An 18,384-nucleotide genomic window follows, 5' to 3' on the forward strand; every position below is an offset into this window, starting at 1 on the left:
CTATTTTTCTATTTATTTTTTTGTACAATAGATAAATAAGATTTGCATTTCCTTTTTGGTTTAAATCCTAGACCAGTTCTATTGTAAACGGCTTTTTGTGTCCCAAGAATTAGGTCAAGATTCTTGGAACCTAAAGAAAACCGTTCTAGTGTTTTCTCCAGATCCTTGACTTGAGTTTTCAGGCTGGAATTCTCTTCCTCAAGTTTTTGAGCTTGAGTTGAGTTTCCAGTCTGAACTGGTTCAGTCAGAGATTTGGAGTTAGTCACTTCTTTAAGGACAACTACTTCCTTTAGAAGTGACTTAATTTTAATATTCGACTTAGCTAATTTTCGTAATAAATAATTAATTAAGTTGTTGAGGCGAGGGATACTTACAGGGGGATTAGGCCCTTTGGAAACGGATACGGATCCGTGGCTTCGCTCGGACTCGGCCTCCGACTCGCTCTCGCTCTCGGACACGTAGATCTGGTCCCGGGCCATCAATGCGAGGAGACTCGTCTGATCGAGTTCGTCATCGGTATCTTCTTTTGAGGATTCGTCCCACGTCGCCTTTAGGGCCTTCTTCTTTCGTTTCTTTGCATCCTTCAGACTTGGGCAGTTGGCCTTGATGTGAACCTTCTGGTTGCACCCGTAGCAGATAACCTCGAACTTACCCTTCGAACTCGGTTGAACCTCCTTGGATTGTACTACCTTATTTAGATCTTTCTTGTTGAAGCACTTCTTCTTCTTGTAGAGCTTCTTTACGAGGTTTACGAGCTCGGTTGTTAATTCATCGTTTTCATCATCTGAGTCTGGTTCTTCTTCCGACTCCGGTTAAGTTCTTCATCGTGATCTCGGTTCGCGTGTTCGACTGGTACCTGCAACCAAAGCAACCCCCTTCTCGGTTGGCTGTGCATTAGTCTGCTCGTGAAGTTCGAATTCTGAAAACAATTCATCTAATTTAATACAAGATAAATCCTTAGAGACTTTGTAGGCATCTACCATTGATGCCCACAATGTACTTCTCGGAAACGAGTTAAGAGCGTACCTTATGATATCCCTATTTTCTACCTTCTACCCGATTCCGTGGAGGGAGTTGAGGATGTCTTGAATTCGAGCGTGAAGTTGGCTGGCTGCCTCGTCTTCTTGCATTTTCAAATTATACAATTTATTAAACAAGAGATCTCTCTTGCTTACCTTAGTATCGGAGGTGCCCTCGTGGAGTTTGATCAGCTTCTCCCAGAACTCCTTTGCTGATGTGAACGAACCAACTCGATTGAGCTCCTCCTTGGCCAGTCTGCACTGGAGGGTGCAGGTCGCTTTGGCATCAGCTTCCACTTTCTTGATTGTGGTCGGTTCCCATTTTTCGCAGGGTGTCGGCTTGCCGTCTTCGTCGGATGGGAGTTGTAGTTCGGTCTTGATTATCATCCACGTATCGAATTGCGTCTTCAGGAAGGTTTCCATTCGCCCCTTCCAATATCCGAAGTCTTCTCTGGAGAAAAGTGGAGGGCGAACGGTGCTGAAACCTTCTTGTTGGGTCATTTGTAATATGCAACAACAAGAAAATAAAGAATGTTCCAAGGCTAGGTCTTGGATTAGCAATGCGGGAGAAATAAGGGAAAACGAGCTCAAGTAGTATTGTACCAATCTCGAGCAAAACCGATTCGATAAAACAATTAGAATGTAGCTAGTAGGCTAATTCTAATTTGACTTCGAAAATCTAAAAATACCACGAAAAAAAATATTTTGAATAGTGGTTGCACTGATTCAAAACGACCTCACTCTAATACCAATTGTAGGATCGAAAAAAATTTAGATATCTCCACAATTGTATGATATTGTCCACTTTGGGCCTAACCCTCATGGTTTTGCTCTTGGGCTCTCCCCAAAATGCCTCATACCAATGGAGATATCTTTTCTCTTATAAACCCATGATCTTTCCCATGTGTTTCCAATATGGGACTATATTTGTAACCTTACAACCCCAACAGATCGGACTGGTCACACCCAAGATGAGTCGACGTAAATTGAATATCTGATGCTAATAAAAAAACAACAGATGACATTAGGGCACCACGTCAGAAGTCACACGCTTTCTGAATTTTACTTAATATGCAAAATACGGGTTCGGAACGTATATCTCAGGATTAATTAATTTCTAAGATCTAGATCTCTGTTATAAAAAAAAAAATCAAACATATCAAAAAAATTTAGAAATTATGAAATGTATCTGACGATATTAAAAAATCTTAGAACTTCAGAGCATTTTAAAATTCTCCTTTTCTTCACACTTCCATAAGTAGTTCTAATTAACCTTCATAATATCAATATATCAAAAAAATATTTTGAGAAAATAGTTCAAACTGTGGGAGAAACATTTTAAAATTTACTTTGATCACTTTTAACCAGAAAAAAAAAACTTATTTTTCCTCAGAAAAATAGCTCCGATGCTTTTTTGACGTGTGAATTTCCAAAGAACATTGCTTTGAAAACTTAAAACTTTGACCACTTCTTAAGTTAACTCAAAAGCATGACGATTCCACTTCCCAATAATCCGCCATTAACGACGTACCCTTCTTCTATTTCCAAAGCCATGCAACTGTTGCATGGAGTAGAGCGAAGACTGATATTCAATTCATTGCTCTATAAATAAAGTGGCAAATGAAGAAGGAGAAGCCATTCAATTAGAGAAGGTGAGGTACTAATTAATTGTCTTCTCTTAGAATGGATGGCAAAGGTGGCAAACGTGCTGAAGAAGGTGGTGCAAGAGATGGCAATAGTCCTGGAGGTTTAAAGGACCAAGGCACTAAAGCCTCTGCCTCTTCGACGTCCGTGATTAAACCAACCGGAGACGATGAAGTGATGAAAGCTCCTGGAGCAGAAGGCTTCATATCAAGGGAAGCCTTTGAGAAGAACCCCCAAGGCTACTTCCATGGTCTCCATCATGGTGACAAGGGTGGCAAATGAACTGAGCCAATCAACTATCATTAATAATAACTTCTAATTGATGTAGTTTTTGGTTGGGATTAAAGTCTATGTCTGTTAATCGGTCGCATAAATCAATGAAGCAACTTCTTGCTATATATATATGTTCTTAGACCCTCTTAGTTACCTTTCAGAATGTTCAAGTAGTGCACTGTTAAAAGAGCTGATTAGATAATTCAAATATATTAAAAAAATACAGATAAACCTGTGTCTAACCTCCAGTACACACATTTGGGAAACTTGAAGAAACCACAAGTTTGTTGATTGATAAGTTTTTGTAATACATGTTAGAAAACTAATAACATAATTACTTCAACAAAGACATCAATCTTAAAGTATCAGTCCAGCATTTCTTGCCATCAAACATATTCCCAAGCCCACCGATATTCTGTCATCTCATCGCCCATGTTTTAGTGTTTCATTCGAGTAGAGTCACTCAGACACCGTGGATAGAATGAAACACTAGCAATGGAGTAAGGAGATGGATGGCATTCTACATCTTTGGTCTCGTCGAGCTCCATAGTGGTCTCGTCGGTGAAAGGTGGCTTGGTGGGTGCCTGAAGTTCTCTGTCAGTGCACAACATCAGCAAAGCAAATGCTACTGATGGCCTAAGTGAAGGACTCTCTTGGGTGCATAGAAGTCCCACATGGAACACCCGCACTATTTCCTCCTTCACCGTGTCGATATCTTGATAATTGTCGAGAAGAATATTTGGATCGATCATCTCATCAATTGTTCCTGATTGAAAATGCTTCCATGCCTACTCGATAAGCAACGAAAAGACCAAATATTTAGTACATACACCAAACATATACTAGCACAAATGATGTTCATTTGAGCGTGATTTGTTCCTCAAGTATGAGCAGCAGCTTGTGTAAGGAGACTCTATGATGACTCGGAAAAACATTCATAAACTTTGCTCCAGTCACTATCTCAATCATAAGCACTCCAAAACTGAAGACATCAGCCTTCTCTGTCAGTTGTCCACGGGCTAAGTATTCTGGAGCCATGTAACCCCTGTCAAAAGATGCAAATTCTCATCAACATGTAAATAAATCGGCAAATACAATCTCAATGAGTTATTTTGCTCGTCTGAACTTTTGGAATCTGAATAGTTAAAATAGAGAAGGTTACTCACAGTGTTCCTGCTACTGCAGTGCTTATATGGCTCTTGTCATCTTGGAATGTTCTTGCTAGTCCAAAATCAGCAATTTTTGGTAGAAATTTTATGTCTAGTAGGATGTTGCTTGCTTTGATATCCCTATGGATTATTTTAATCTTTGAGTTCTGATCCAGATAAGAAAGACCTTCAGCCGTGCCGGTAATGATGCCCAACCTTCTATGCCAATTTAATTCCTTACCCCTCTCAGGATCTGTTAAAGTTATATAAAATACAAACCCTTTACGACATAGAAATGATTTAGTACAATAACCTTCAATATATCGAATTGATATTATACCAAATAAGAAACCGTCGACACTCTTGTTTGGGAGGAACTCATAAACGAGAAGGCTTTCAGGTCCCGAGCAACTGCAACCCAACACCCTAACAAGGTTCTTATGCTCCACGCTGTTAATTATGTTGACTTCATTGTAGAAATCTGCAACGCGGTGCTTATTGTTGAAGAACAGCCTCTTCACAGCAATTTCTCGTCCGTCGACCAAAGTTCCCTATCAGCAAGTTGCAAGTTCATCAAACATTAGAACCACAACCTAATGCTTTGGTCTTACAAAATTACACAATTCTGTAACCTATAGAATTTTGCTGGTTCTTTTAAAGAGAGTACATCGCGACAAGATAACCATTTGATGTTGCATTGGTACAAGAGGTTGGTCAACCCAAAATATTTAAAACAGCAATGGTTTCTCACCTTGTAAACTGTTCCGAAACCTCCTTGCCCAAGTTTGTTGGAATGATAAAAGCCTCTTGTAGCTTTCTCAAGTGTAGAATACTTGAAGTTCAAACTATTATTGTAAAATCCTGGTTCGATGTTTACTGAATTATTCAAACCTGAGAATACAAATTCGTACACAACAGAGACCTAAGATGAGAAAAAGAGATGATGAAAAGCAATAAGCATTCTATTGATGTTTTTCTTGGTTGAGAAAAAGAGATGATGAAAAGCAATAAGCATTCTATTGATGTTTTTCTTGGTTGTTTCCGATGATACTAAAGAGATTTTTTGATGAGTTTACAAGACTTGTAGTTGTTTGGTCTTGGGTTCTTTATTTACGAATATGATCTCACTCGATGCCTGGCTTTACGATATGAAATGGAACAATAATAAGCAAGTATCTGGGTGTGCATTATATGAATATAGAAGTAGCATCATTTACCTCTCTTCTTCTTTAGTTTCCTTTGCTTCCACACCCTTACCGCAACCGTAATTCCGACAGCAACAACTATGAGAGCGCTAACAACAGCAACAACCATAGCTATGATGCTCCCTGCCAAAATACCACATAGCACATAGCAGTGACATATAAGACATCAAGAGACCAGCTGAACAAAATTTTTGATAGATTCTAGCAGCACAACAAAAAAACTCATGTAGCATACTCCCTTGATGGCTTCTGCTCTTATCTGGATTAAGGAAATTTGTGTCGGAATATCTCAAGAAACAACCCGTGTTGAGCACACGGCCTTCCGACCAAGGTAAGCATCGAACTGCTGAAGCTGATGCATTCTCCAGACAGGCCTTGCAAGTGGTCTCATTCAGTGTCCTCCAACAATTAGCCAAAACATAAGCTGAGCGATTCGAGCCCTTGGTTTTGTGAACTGAAATTTTCGCATAGCCACCATTTCCAGGAGCTTTATTAACTGCCTCCAGCAAACCTTGCTGGGCTGCCTGTTCAAAAGCTCTACCTTTACTAGTTTTATTTCCACATATTGCCCTGTCTTCGGGGGCGATATATATACTCCGAAAAGAAGCTATAATTCTCAGCCCTCATAAAGCAACCATCAAGATAGATGCGTCCACCATCACTGGGGAAGCACTTGGGACCAACAGTTCGAGCCTCAGCATAACATAAAACACAGTCAAGAGAGGAGAGGTCACCATAGCACTGGCTTAGTCCATAGTTTGCATCTGGCCTTGAGCCCACAGTCACCTTGCCAAAACTATCGGTTGGGATCTGGCTGCCAATGCTATCCATCACAGCAAGGAAGTTCGGAACATATGCTGTCGAATTGTGTTCCAATTGTGTCGAACAAATGATTTCCACTGCCTGGATCCCCTTTAGAATGTTCACAGAGGAGAACAAGGAGCACTAGATGGACAATTGACACAATTCCACCCATTGAATAGGTTGTAAGCTTCAGCGTACAATGTTTTATCCAGCTCCTATAGGTCACACAAGTGAAACCATAACTTCAGTGTACAAAATCCATCAATGGAGTGCATAGTTCAATCGTAATCTCATTCGGAAGGGAAGAATTTGCATCTCAATTTTCAATTCAAACATGAAAAGAAAAAAACAGAGTCTGGGCAGATTATAAAACCTTTCAACTATTTTATCTTTCAAAATGAAATCTCTACCAAATATATATATATATATATGCCATTGTTCCTTTCTCACGATGGAAATATCTAAATTTCACCATCATTTTAGAGATTTTTTTAAAGCCATTTCTATTACTAAGTATATAAACAGTAGGGAAATAGGACTATTTTCCAAGAGGACATAATTTGATTTGTCTTCTCTTTATTTAATTTTTCAACAAAATTCCTACTACAAACATGGTATATTAAGGATACAAAATCCATCAATGGAGTTCACATTTCAGATTGTAATATGATTTTGAATGAAAGAATTTGCATGAGTATCTCAGTTTCAATTCAAATATTAAAAAATTGAAATCTTGCTCTAAAAAAATGCATTGAAAAAGGACAGATATATAAAATCTTTCAAGATAGTATTTTTTTTTTTCAATCTTTCAAAATGAAATCTCTTCCAAAAAAGAATATATATATATATATATATATATATATATATATATATATATATAGATATAGTGATAAAAGATGAATACGCTCGTCCCTAGCGTCCTCGTAAATATTTATGTAAATAATAATCATTAGATGGTAGTAAAACATCACAATTATGAAATATCTTATTTTCACTGTCCTTTAGAATGATTGTCGATATTAAGAATACAAAGAGTAAAAAAATAAGACTATTTTCGAAGAAGACTTGCTTGCCCAATGTTCTTGCTCCCGGCAGGCCTTCAACATCTTCAAAGTGAGAGATCGAGAACTTCTGTAAGCTAGCAAAACCAGAATTTCTCCATTCATCTGAAGCAAAGAAAAACCTAAAGATTGTCTAAATGTCTAGAAAAAAAAAAGACGAATCAGAAGGAAATGAGAGAGTCGAGAAGCTCAGTTGTTTTGGAGTAGTGAACGCTTCGATTGCTGGAAAGGCAAAGGTCGTCCAATCAACTGAATCATCAACATTGTCTTTGAGCAGTCGATTTTTTTTTTTTTGTATTTTTTTTTTCTTTGTCTGATAAGTCAAAGTCATCCACTTTGTGTATCTAGCAGGGCTATTGACCTGGGGCGAAGATTGAATTAGAAATCCAAATATATAATATATTCCCCCACTTCACTTCACCGGATCAGAATATGTTTTACAGCATAGTATTTTACTGAATCGCGCGTGTGCAGATTTTTATATTCAACCTTAGAGTTGAAATATCAATCAATTAATACAATAATTCAGTAATTGATGATCGCGTCGACTAGGCACTCTACTGGAGATTATTTTCCAACCAATAATTTGTTTTTTGTTTTAAGATAGAGGAAAGCTTGGGATTTTTTACAACTTCGTTCTCGAGAGATTGCTACTACATTCTTGAACATTCTTTAAGAAATTCAAGTGAAAGAAAGGAAGCAAATTAATCCTCGAGTTAATATGTGCAGTCCTATAAAAATTTTCTATGAATTTTTAGTATAAATCTTCAAAGTGCTATAATAAATCATTGGCAATGGACCCCCACGGTCTTCACCGTCCCTGTAAGATCATCCAACGCCGAATTAGTATTTCACTCATGAAGATAAACTCGTGGATTTTTCTTTCACCCATGGATACTGTTACGCAAAGAGAGGGCAACACCTCTCAACATCTAAAACGCGGAAGAAGAGAAAGAGAGAAAAGAGATCATGTGAAGCAACAAGATAAAGACGCACAAAAAGAGAGCAAACACGAGAAAGGAGAAGAAGAGAAAGAAAAAGAGTCACCGTGGTTCGGCAACCTGCCTACTCCACAAAACGACCGAAGCTTTATTAGATTTCTCTCTATACAAGAGAATCATATCTAATGATTCTTGTGTTTGTTGTTGTACAATAAATTTACAATAAACTCTATAAATAATGCACAAACCCCAAACCCAGTAAAATCATAACAAAATTTTGTTATGGAAAATCGCAACAGAATTCTGTTATGAAAATCGTAACAAAATTCTATTATATAAAATCATAACAGAATTTTATTACAAAAATCTTAATATATTTTTCTTTCATAACATTCATCGCATTGACCTCATCCAAATATAAGCCACCCGTTAACAATCTCCACCTTGGCGAATATTCACCCCTTCGAAGAATACGAGTAACTGAATAAAACTTCACCTGGATCTTTAGATCTGAGCTTCCTTCCTCTAGCATCTAGAGATATGGATCAAGATCAAGCAATGCCTAAACTTCTCTGTAGTCACTGGCTATGTCAATATATCTGCAACATTGTCTGCAGTGTGAACCTTCTCAAGTTGAATTTGTTGGAGTAATCTAGGTGCCCTAGGTTTTGATGTTTGGGCAAAGGTTTAAGTTAGGTTTATTGTTGTATTTGATATGCATTGTGAGTGTGCAGGATACAGGTACAATAAGGAAAGTCCAAGTGTGATATTGGCAAATGAGGAAAGTCTAAGAATGAGTCTTGGTGGTGTAAGTCCAAGCATGTAGTCTTGGCAACGTAAGTCCAAGTGTGACTTGGCAATGGATGAAGTCCCAGAGGTGAGAAGCCTCTTGGCAAAGAAAGACCCGACAATATGGACAAGGCCGAAGGAAGTTCCAGAAGGCAAGACGTGAAGGATGGGGAGACATCCAAGGGATGCGAGGTTGATAGAGGAGGCTAGAAGACTAGGTCTAGGTTGGTCGGACGAGGACGTGTGCTGAGTGATTGTACTCAAGGCAAAATTCTACGTGTTTTAGGATTTACTGTAGTAGTACTGTAGCGACACTATAGCAGTATTGTTGTGACACCGCAGCAGTACTGTAGCAGTCGACTGGTACACTGTAGCAGTCGACTGGTACACCGTAGCAGTCGATTGGTACACTGTAACAGTCGACTGGTACACCGTAGCAGTCGACTGGTACACCGTAACAGTCGACTGGTAGCCGAACGTTGGGTAACGGTCAACTTCACTTAAAGGACCAGTCGACTGGTGCATACACCAGTCGACTGGTAGCGGGAAAACAGCTTAGTGTTTTCCTCTCAAGCTCTATTTAATAGAGCTCGAGGTGTTTGGGCATGGTTGACGAAATAGGCTTGGTTAAAGCCTATTAGAGTCTCCCAAGCCTTCGTGTGATCGGTGTGCTTGTATTTAAGTGTTTGTGGCGAGGTTTCTCTACCGATAAGGAGCTTGAGCTAGCCGGAGATTTTCCGGGGAGTCATCCACCGACGGATCGGGATCGTCCACCTTACGGACAGCCGTGGGGTAGAAGCATTATCTCCGAACCACGTTAAATCAACGTGTTAGGTTTGCTTTCTCTTATTAGTATTTATTTTTGTATTTCCGCTGTGCACTAACATTATAGGAATCGATCGATTTGGGTGAGACGCTATTCACCCCCCCCCCCTCTAGTGGGCGTCAAGGTCCCAACAAGTGGTATCAAAGTGAGGTCGCTCTTCTACGGACTAACCGCCAAGAGAGCAAGAAGCTAGAGGAAGAAGAAAATGGAGTCCGAAGGATCGCTCGGATGGGATATCCGAATTCCACCTTCGTATGACAAAGAAGACTTCAATTATTGGAGGAAGCGGTTGGAGACATGGTTCCAAATGGATTGGAACCAATGGGGTTGTCTTGAGTAACCCATTTGAAGCTCCTACGGACAAGAAGGGTAAACACCTCCGATCTCGATATTGGACCGAGGAACAAAGGGAGCAAGTGGAGGCGGATAAGAAGGTAATAAAATTTTTATTAAATCTATTACCCTCTAACATTATTTTGAGTGTAGGTGAGTACGAGAATGCAAACGACCTTTGGAAAAAGGTAATTGCACTTCATGAGAGTCCTACACAAATCCAAGAAGAGGAGGAACCCAAGGAGAAGGACTCATTGGTCCAAGAAGAGAAGGACCAATTGAATGTTGACACGAGTTCAACATCCGAGGAGGAGAAGGAAGATGAGCAGGTATCATCCACATTTTCAAGGGAGGAAGAAGTGGAATCATCCGCATCTTCAAGTGAAGAGGAAGAAGAGAAATCCAAGGAAGAGGAGATCTTGGAAGCTCAACCCTCCACCTCAACTACCAAGAAGAGCACAAAGGACCACATCAAATGTTTTGAGTATGGTAAGATGGGGCACTACAAGAGTAGGTGTCCTTCACTCAAGAAGGTAAAGGAGGTAAACCCTAAACTCACTAAAGTCAATTTAGAAACTAATGTGAGTTGTAGAAAGAAGAAGAAGGAGAAGAAGCACATTAAGTGCTTTACATATGGTGAGTGGGGTCACTACCGCACAAAGTGCCCAAGGAGATGAGAGCTCAAAAAATTGGCGCACTTGAAGAAGTGGGAGAAGAAGGGAACTTCCAAGGTAAAAACCAAGGTATCATTTAATGAATCCATTCCGTTGACACATGATAAAAAGCATGCTAGAAATAACTCTTATCATCTTAATGCTATTTATCATGAGAATAGGAGGCATGATAATCTTAAGGATAAATATATTCCTTCTCATGCTAGATTTACCACACTAAGGTTAGAAATGTAAATAACAACTTAGGAAAAAACACCAAGGATTTTAGATATATGCCTAAAAATAGGAATGCTCAAGGATTCAATGAAAAACCAAAATCTAGGAATTTATGGAGTGAAAATCAAGTCTTGAGTGTTGGTGTGGGAAGCATCTGACGATTGAACCTTAGTTTTAATAATGGCAAAGGGATTCAAAGTTAAGTTTAATCGTTATCTAATGTGTATGACTGAGTGTTTCAGGAAAGTCCTAGCTGCGGTTAGGCAAGGGAAAACCCTAGGGGGTGGCAACCCTAGGTCATAGGGGGTGGTAACCCTATGCGGGAAGTCTTGGCGGGTCGACGCTTCGGGCAAAAATCCTAGGGGGTGGTAACCCTAGGTTAAAATCCTGGTGTCACGAACCAGGTAAAAGTCTGGATGGGTCGAGGATCGGACATCCAGCATGAAGACCGGAAGTATCGGACGTTGAGCAAAAGTCTAGTTGATCTGGAGGATCGTACTGGCAACAGGTAAATCTCCTGAGAGGAGTAGGTGAGGACGCGTTCCCCGTAGAGGGAACAGTAGACGTCGGGTCGACCTAGGGTTACCGGTCGAAAACCCGAAGTCAGACCCGGACAGTTTGGTAACTGTCAAATTTATTTCTATATATTATCTTTTGTGTTCTAACTCTGTTTTGCAGGAAACTAATCTTTTTGTGCAGGGTTAGGACTGACCAGGATCGGTCGACCAAACCTTGGGATCGGTCGACCGAACCCCCATACTAGCAGATCAGATCTCCAGAGGTTGGACCGGGCTCGACCAGGGGATCCGTCAATCGAACCTTGGGATCGGTCGACCGAACCAGGGTTGGGCGTCGACTGGATTAGGCCAGGTTGATAGAGTCAGGAGAGCTGATCGATCGACCGAACATGGTAATCGGTCGACCGAACCTTGGATGGAGTTTGACCAGATAAAAGCGGAGCGAGAGGATCGGGCGAATCGGATGGGAGAAGATCGCCTGATCGGTCGACCGATCCGCGTCGGGTCAAACTTTATCCCGAAGCTTGGGGATTTGGATCAGACTTTGTAGAGCTATAAAAGGAGGCCTCGAGGTGCAGCTCAAAACATCAATTCGAACAGAAGAACATGTGACCTTGTACGCTGCTCCGAAAGCTTCAACTAGACTCTACTACTTCGACAATCGACAACCACTTCATATTTGTATTTGTCGGTATAATCTTTTAAAGTTTAATACTTGTACTTATTCACTTGTAAAAGATTTGCACTATATAGTTGTTGCCTACCGAAAGCAGTCAACGACCGCGGGCCTTCGAGTAGGAGTCGAGATAGGCTCTGAACGAAGTAACTACTCGTGTCTTCTGTGTTTGTGTTATTTCTTTTCCGCTACGTTTACTTTTACGATTCTGAAATCGACTGTGAAAGCCACGAGTGTTATTCACCCCCCCCTCTAGCGCTTCTCGATCCAACAATTGGTATCAGAGCGGGGTAGCTTTGATCTGATGCAACCACCAATCAAGCAATTTTTCGTGGTATTTTCAGTTTTTCGAAGTCGACCGGAATTAGTATAGTTACTATATTCCGATCTATTTCTCGTTTGAATCGGTTTTGCTCAAAGCTGGTGCAACACCACTCGAGTACGTCTTATTTCATTATTCCCGCACTACTAATCCAAGACCAAGTCTTGGGATAGATTTTTCTATTTTTGTCATGCAAGGTATCAATGGCCCAACAAGAGGGTTATAGCATTGTTTGTCCCCCGCTCTCACCGGAGAGGACTTTGGTTACTGGAAGGGCAGAATGGAGAACTTCCTGAAGATCCAATTCGAGACGTGGATGATCGTCAAGACTGGTTTGAATCTGCCAACAGATAAAGACGGCAATCCTACACCCTGCGAGGACTGGGAACCTGCATTAATCAAGAAAGTGGAGGCAAATGCCAGAGCAACTTGTACCCTCCAGTGCGGACTAACAAAGGAGGAACTAAACCACGTTGATCCATTCTTAAGCGCCAAGGAGCTATGGGAGAAGCTGATCGAGCTACACGAAGGGACCTCCGATACCAAAGTAAGTAAGCGTGATTTATTATTCAATAAACTGTAAAACTTAAAAATGCAGGAAAATGAGACGGCAAACCAGCTTCACGCGCGCATTCAGGACCTCCTAAACGGCCTTCACGCAATCGGCTAAAGAATAGAAAACCGCGACATAATAAGGTACGCACTTAGCTCTTTTCCAAGGAACACCTTGTGGGCATCCATGGTTGATGCTTACAAGGTTTCTAAGGACCTCTCTTCAATCAAATTAGATGAACTTTTTTCGGAATTAGAATTGCATGAACAGACTAATGCACGCTCGGTCGAGAAAGGTGTTGCTTTGGTTGCAAGTACCAGCAGAACGCGTGAACCAATGTCGAGGCGCAAAACTAAGCCCAAGTCCAAAGATGAATCAGATGCAGAGGACGATGACGAAGTTGTTTCTGAACTGATAAAGCTCGTATGGAAAATATGCAAGTCGAAAAAGATGAATCAAACAAACACGAAGGACAAATCTGAAGTCACCTGTTACGGCTGTAACCAGAAGGGGCACTACAAGCCAGATTGTCCAAACAAGAAGAAAAGAAGGAAGGTATTAAAGGCGACCTGGTTCGAGTCATCAGATGAATCCGATTCCGACGTAGAAGAACCGACAAGCTTCCTCGCGTTGCCAGTACAAGTAAATATTGATGAAACCAAGTCCAAATTCGAGTTCGAAATCGAGGGCGAGTCGGAAACTGAGTCCGAGCGAAGCCACGGATACGCATCCGTTTCCAAAGGACCAAAACCCACAGTAAGTGCTTTAATGTCTAGTATTAACTTAGATGACTCAGAAAATTTAATTCCTTACTTGCTTAAAAAGTTGGCTAAATCCAACGTCCGGGTTAAGTCGCTCCAAAAGAAGGTAACAGCCCTTAAGGGAGCGACTGACTCGAGTTGTTTAACTGAGTCAGTTCTAACTGAGTCAGTTCAAATTGGAAGTTCAACTCAAGTTTAACAACTTGAGGAAGAAAATTTCAATTTGAAAACTCAAATTAAAGAACTCAAGGACACGTTGGAACGGTTCACCTTGGGTTCCAAGAATCTGGATCTGATTCTTAGAAAACAGCGAGCCGTTTACAACAAATCCATACTTGGATTTAAGACCAAAACAAAGTTTAAATCATACTTGTCGTTAGTAAATAGAAATAATAGAAACATAATTCAAGCATGGGTCCCCAAGTCAAACTTGGTTAATCAAGTTTGAGTACATATGGCCCTACGGAACTTCCTTCTTGCATTCAATGAAAACACTTAATAAGCATTAATTCAATTAATGAGCCTTAATGAATATTTACACTCCATTAAGGACCACACTTGAAACTCCTCATTTTAAAATCAATTTCAAAAATTGAATGAAATGATTCATTGAATTTCGAAATTCAATGAATATCTCTATTAATTCTCACTTAAGTCTAACTCAAGTCTAATTCACTTGAGTCTAACTCAAGTCTAATTCAATCGAGTCTTACTCAATTAATCTCATGCAATTTTAAATTCAATGAATCACATTTCATTAATTTGAATTGACTCCTTGAGTCTAGTTTGAATTGGACTTAATCCAATAATTAGATCCAATTGAGTCTAACTCAATAAGTCCAATTCGGATTAGACTTAATCCAATGATTCATCATATGAACTCATCTCCAAATCTACTTATTCTTTGTGTGTGACCCAATAGGTTCTCATAATGTTGGCAATATACCCAAATCAACATTTAGATAGATAAGCAATGAGTGGCATCTATCAAGGCATCATTACTACACAAGTGACGATAAAGTCGAGATCCGACTTAACCTGTCCATGACTATTATCTTGTATGACTTGGTCCCTCTATCTTTAATATCTAGTTTGATCAATGAGGCATAGACCGTGTCTTCTTCTTATCAACCTTTGTGTTTCTTGATCTCTAAGTAGACACACTCAATCAAATAAGCTCAATATCTCATATTGACTCATTTGAGCATGGTCATGCTTTCTTGTGTCCTACTAATCAAGGGGCCCACAGATATCACTTTCGTCATATAGAAGGGATAGATCCCATCTACATCACTCATATCCCTCCATATAATTCATTACATATCCAGTGGTCGACTTTATTGTTCACCTTGTTACATGTGGCGTTTGCCGATATCAAAGTACACAACTCTTTATGTAGGGAACCGTAGTGACTTCAAGTCTAAGGATTATTCATATCAATAGTCACATGAGAATGTTTATGACACTCATATAACGATCCATGAAACATTCTCATGGCGGGGCATTCAATATATATTCTCTAATATATATCTATGTGTCAACCTGATATCTCATATCCATGACTTGTGAGATTAAGTCATCCGTTGACCTACATGCTAGTCTCAATGTATTAATATTGTCTTTGTATATTAATGTTTAACTAGGAATAGTTAAGAGTAGTGTTCTATGTATATCTATAATATCTCACTATCAATTCAACTAATTGATATGCTGTAGATATGAACCTACTACCCAAGGATATTATTATACTTATTCAATCGATATTGATCTGAAATAAATATAATAACCAACTTTGTCTTTTATTAATAATGAAATATGATACAAAAATGAGCCTTTACAATCATCTCATAATTGGTACTATGGCTAATACTAACACTTGCAAGAGAAAGACTTTATCAAATGTCCATATAAATATGCACTATACATTCAAAATAACGATAAAGATGTTTTGATTATATACATATATGTTGATGACTTGATCTTTACATGAAGCAATCCAAGTATGTTTGAAGAATTCAAAAAAGTAATGACTGAGGAAATTTGAGATGACTAATATTGGGTTCATGGTATACTATCTAGGCATTGAAGTGAACCAAAGGGAAGATAAAATCTTCATTTCATAAGAAGGTTATGTAAGAGAGATATTTAAAAAGTTCAATATGAATAATAGTAAACCTATAAATACTCTAGTAGAATGTGGAGTCAAGCTATCAAAGTATGATGAAGAAGAAAAAGTTGATCCAACATTCTTTAAGAGCTTGGTTAGAAGTTTACAATACTTGACGTGCACAAGACATGATATCCTTTATGTTGTGTGACCTATTAGTTGCTATATAGAAGCTCCAACTACCACCCACCTTTAGATCACTAAGAGAATTTTGCACTATATCAAAGGTGTGACGGATTTTGGATTGCTTTATTTAACATCTAACCAATTCAAACTTGAGGATATACCGATAATGATTAAGGTGGAGATATGGATCGGATGATAGAAAGAGCACTATAGAATCTGTATTCTTTGTGAGAGATACAATATTTACTTGGATATCGAAGAAACAACCTATTATCGTACTTTTTACTTGTAAAGCGGAGATGTGACTGCGACCTCGTGTGTTTGTCATGCTATTTGACTTAGAAATTTATTGAATGAACTAAGTTTACCACAAGAAGAGATAATCAAGATTCGAGTTGATAACAAGTCTGCAATAGCACTAACAAATAATCTAGTTTTCCAAGATAGAAGCAAGCACATCGATACTTGCTATCACTATATCAGAGAGTGTGTTACAAGAAAAGAAGTTCAAGTAGAATACATAAAGTCTCAAGATCAAGTTGCTGATAATTTTACCAAGCCACTCAAATTTGAAGACTTCATTAAAATATAAATTTGCTTGGAGTCACAAAATCAAGTTTAAGAGGAGGTGTTGAAAATTTAAATTAATTTTATTGATAAAGATAAAATTATTGATAGAATATTATGGATAGAGATAGAATAGATGAGGTAACAATTCTTAATAAAATGAGAGTTCGTGATAGGATAGAGATAGAATATGATGAAGTCATATTCTTGATAAAAATAAGAGTTCGTAGAGATAGAATATGATGAGGTGACATTCTTAATAAGAATAAGAGTTCATGGAGATAGACTATGATGATATGACAAAAATAAAAGGATCTAGATTCAATGTATTTGAGATTAGTGATTATCTAATATGCCTATAAACATATACCTTTTTTGATAAATGAAAATAAGTTGAGTTCATATTTTTTTTATTCTCCTCTTCCACGTATAGTACATTTCTTCTCTCATAATTTTTTTTCCCAACAAAGTGAGTGCATTTCTTTTCCCATAATTCTTTTTCTAACAAAGTTTTCATTGAAAACCTATTGGTCAAATTTCAATCAGTCCCAATCCTCTAAATTTCATCTCCATCAACCCCAGTTTTGTTGTGCATGAGGAATGACAAGAGGGAGCAGTCAAATTCACAAGGGATTTTGCCGTAGATACAGTGAGTTAAGAGAGTATTGAACAAGCTTAATTCTGCTAAAACAAGTTAGATTTAATTTGTCAACAGTTCCATTAATTAAGCTGATAGTACTAACACAACAATAATCTGCATGAGTCTCAGGTTCTCATCAACAATGGCCTTGACTTTGTTTCTCAAATCTGATGTTGAATTATGTAACCAAGTCCTTTAACAGTGCATTTAGTTCATAGAATGCAGAAAAGAACATATATATATATATATATATATATATATAGAGAGAGAGAGAGAGAGAGAGAGTAAGTTGCTTCATTGATTTATCTATTTCTTGTATATTATACCTCATAAAAGTATTATTGTGTCAATGTAATAATTATATTGCAATTATTGAAATGCTTTTATGAGATTGTTTATCTAGTTCATTTACTGTGGATTTTATGATAGTGATAACTGATAGAAAGCATCCAAAGTTACTTCTTTTATTGAACAATACTTCTAGAGATTGATGTTGCTCCAGCTACTTAAAGAATGGGGCCATTGATATAGCAAGAAGTTGCTTCATTGATTTATGCGACCGATTAACAGACATAGACTTTAATCCCAACCAAAAGCTACATCATATTAGAAGTTATTATTAATGATAGTTGATTGGCTCAGTTCATTTGCCACCCTTGTCACCATGATGGAGACCATGGAAGTAGCCTTGGGGGTTCTTCTCAAAGGCTTCCCTTGATATGTAGCCTTCTGCTCCAGGAGCTTTCATCACTTCATCGCCTCCGGTTGGTTTAATCACGGACGTCGAAGAGGCAGAGGCTTTAGTGCCTTGGTCCTTTAAACCTCCAGGACTATTGCCATCTCTTGCACCACCTTCTTCAGCACGTTTGCCACCTTTAATTGCCATCCATTCTAAGAGAAGACAATTAATTAGTACCTCACCTTCTTTAATTCAATGGCTTCTTCTTTTAGCACTCTATTTATAGAGCAATGAATTTAATATCAGTCTTCGCTCTACTGCATGCAACAGTTGCATGGCTTTGGAAGTAGAAGAAGGGTACGTACGTTAATGGCGGATTATTGGGAAGTGGAAGGGTCGATAAGGTATTTAAGTAAACTTTAAGCTTTGGTCAAAGTAGTAA

At 38.7% G+C, this 18,384-nt stretch overlaps 1 pseudogene; it reads right to left on the reverse strand.

Moving 5' to 3' along the window:
* Positions 1-3,373: 3,373 nt before the first annotated feature.
* Positions 3,374-18,149, reverse strand: LOC122023014 (annotated as a pseudogene).
* Between the last annotated feature and the right edge of the window lie 235 nt (positions 18,150-18,384).

This window comes from Zingiber officinale, chromosome 9B (genome assembly GCF_018446385.1).
Source record: "Zingiber officinale cultivar Zhangliang chromosome 9B, Zo_v1.1, whole genome shotgun sequence".
NCBI lineage: Eukaryota > Viridiplantae > Streptophyta > Magnoliopsida > Zingiberales > Zingiberaceae > Zingiber > Zingiber officinale.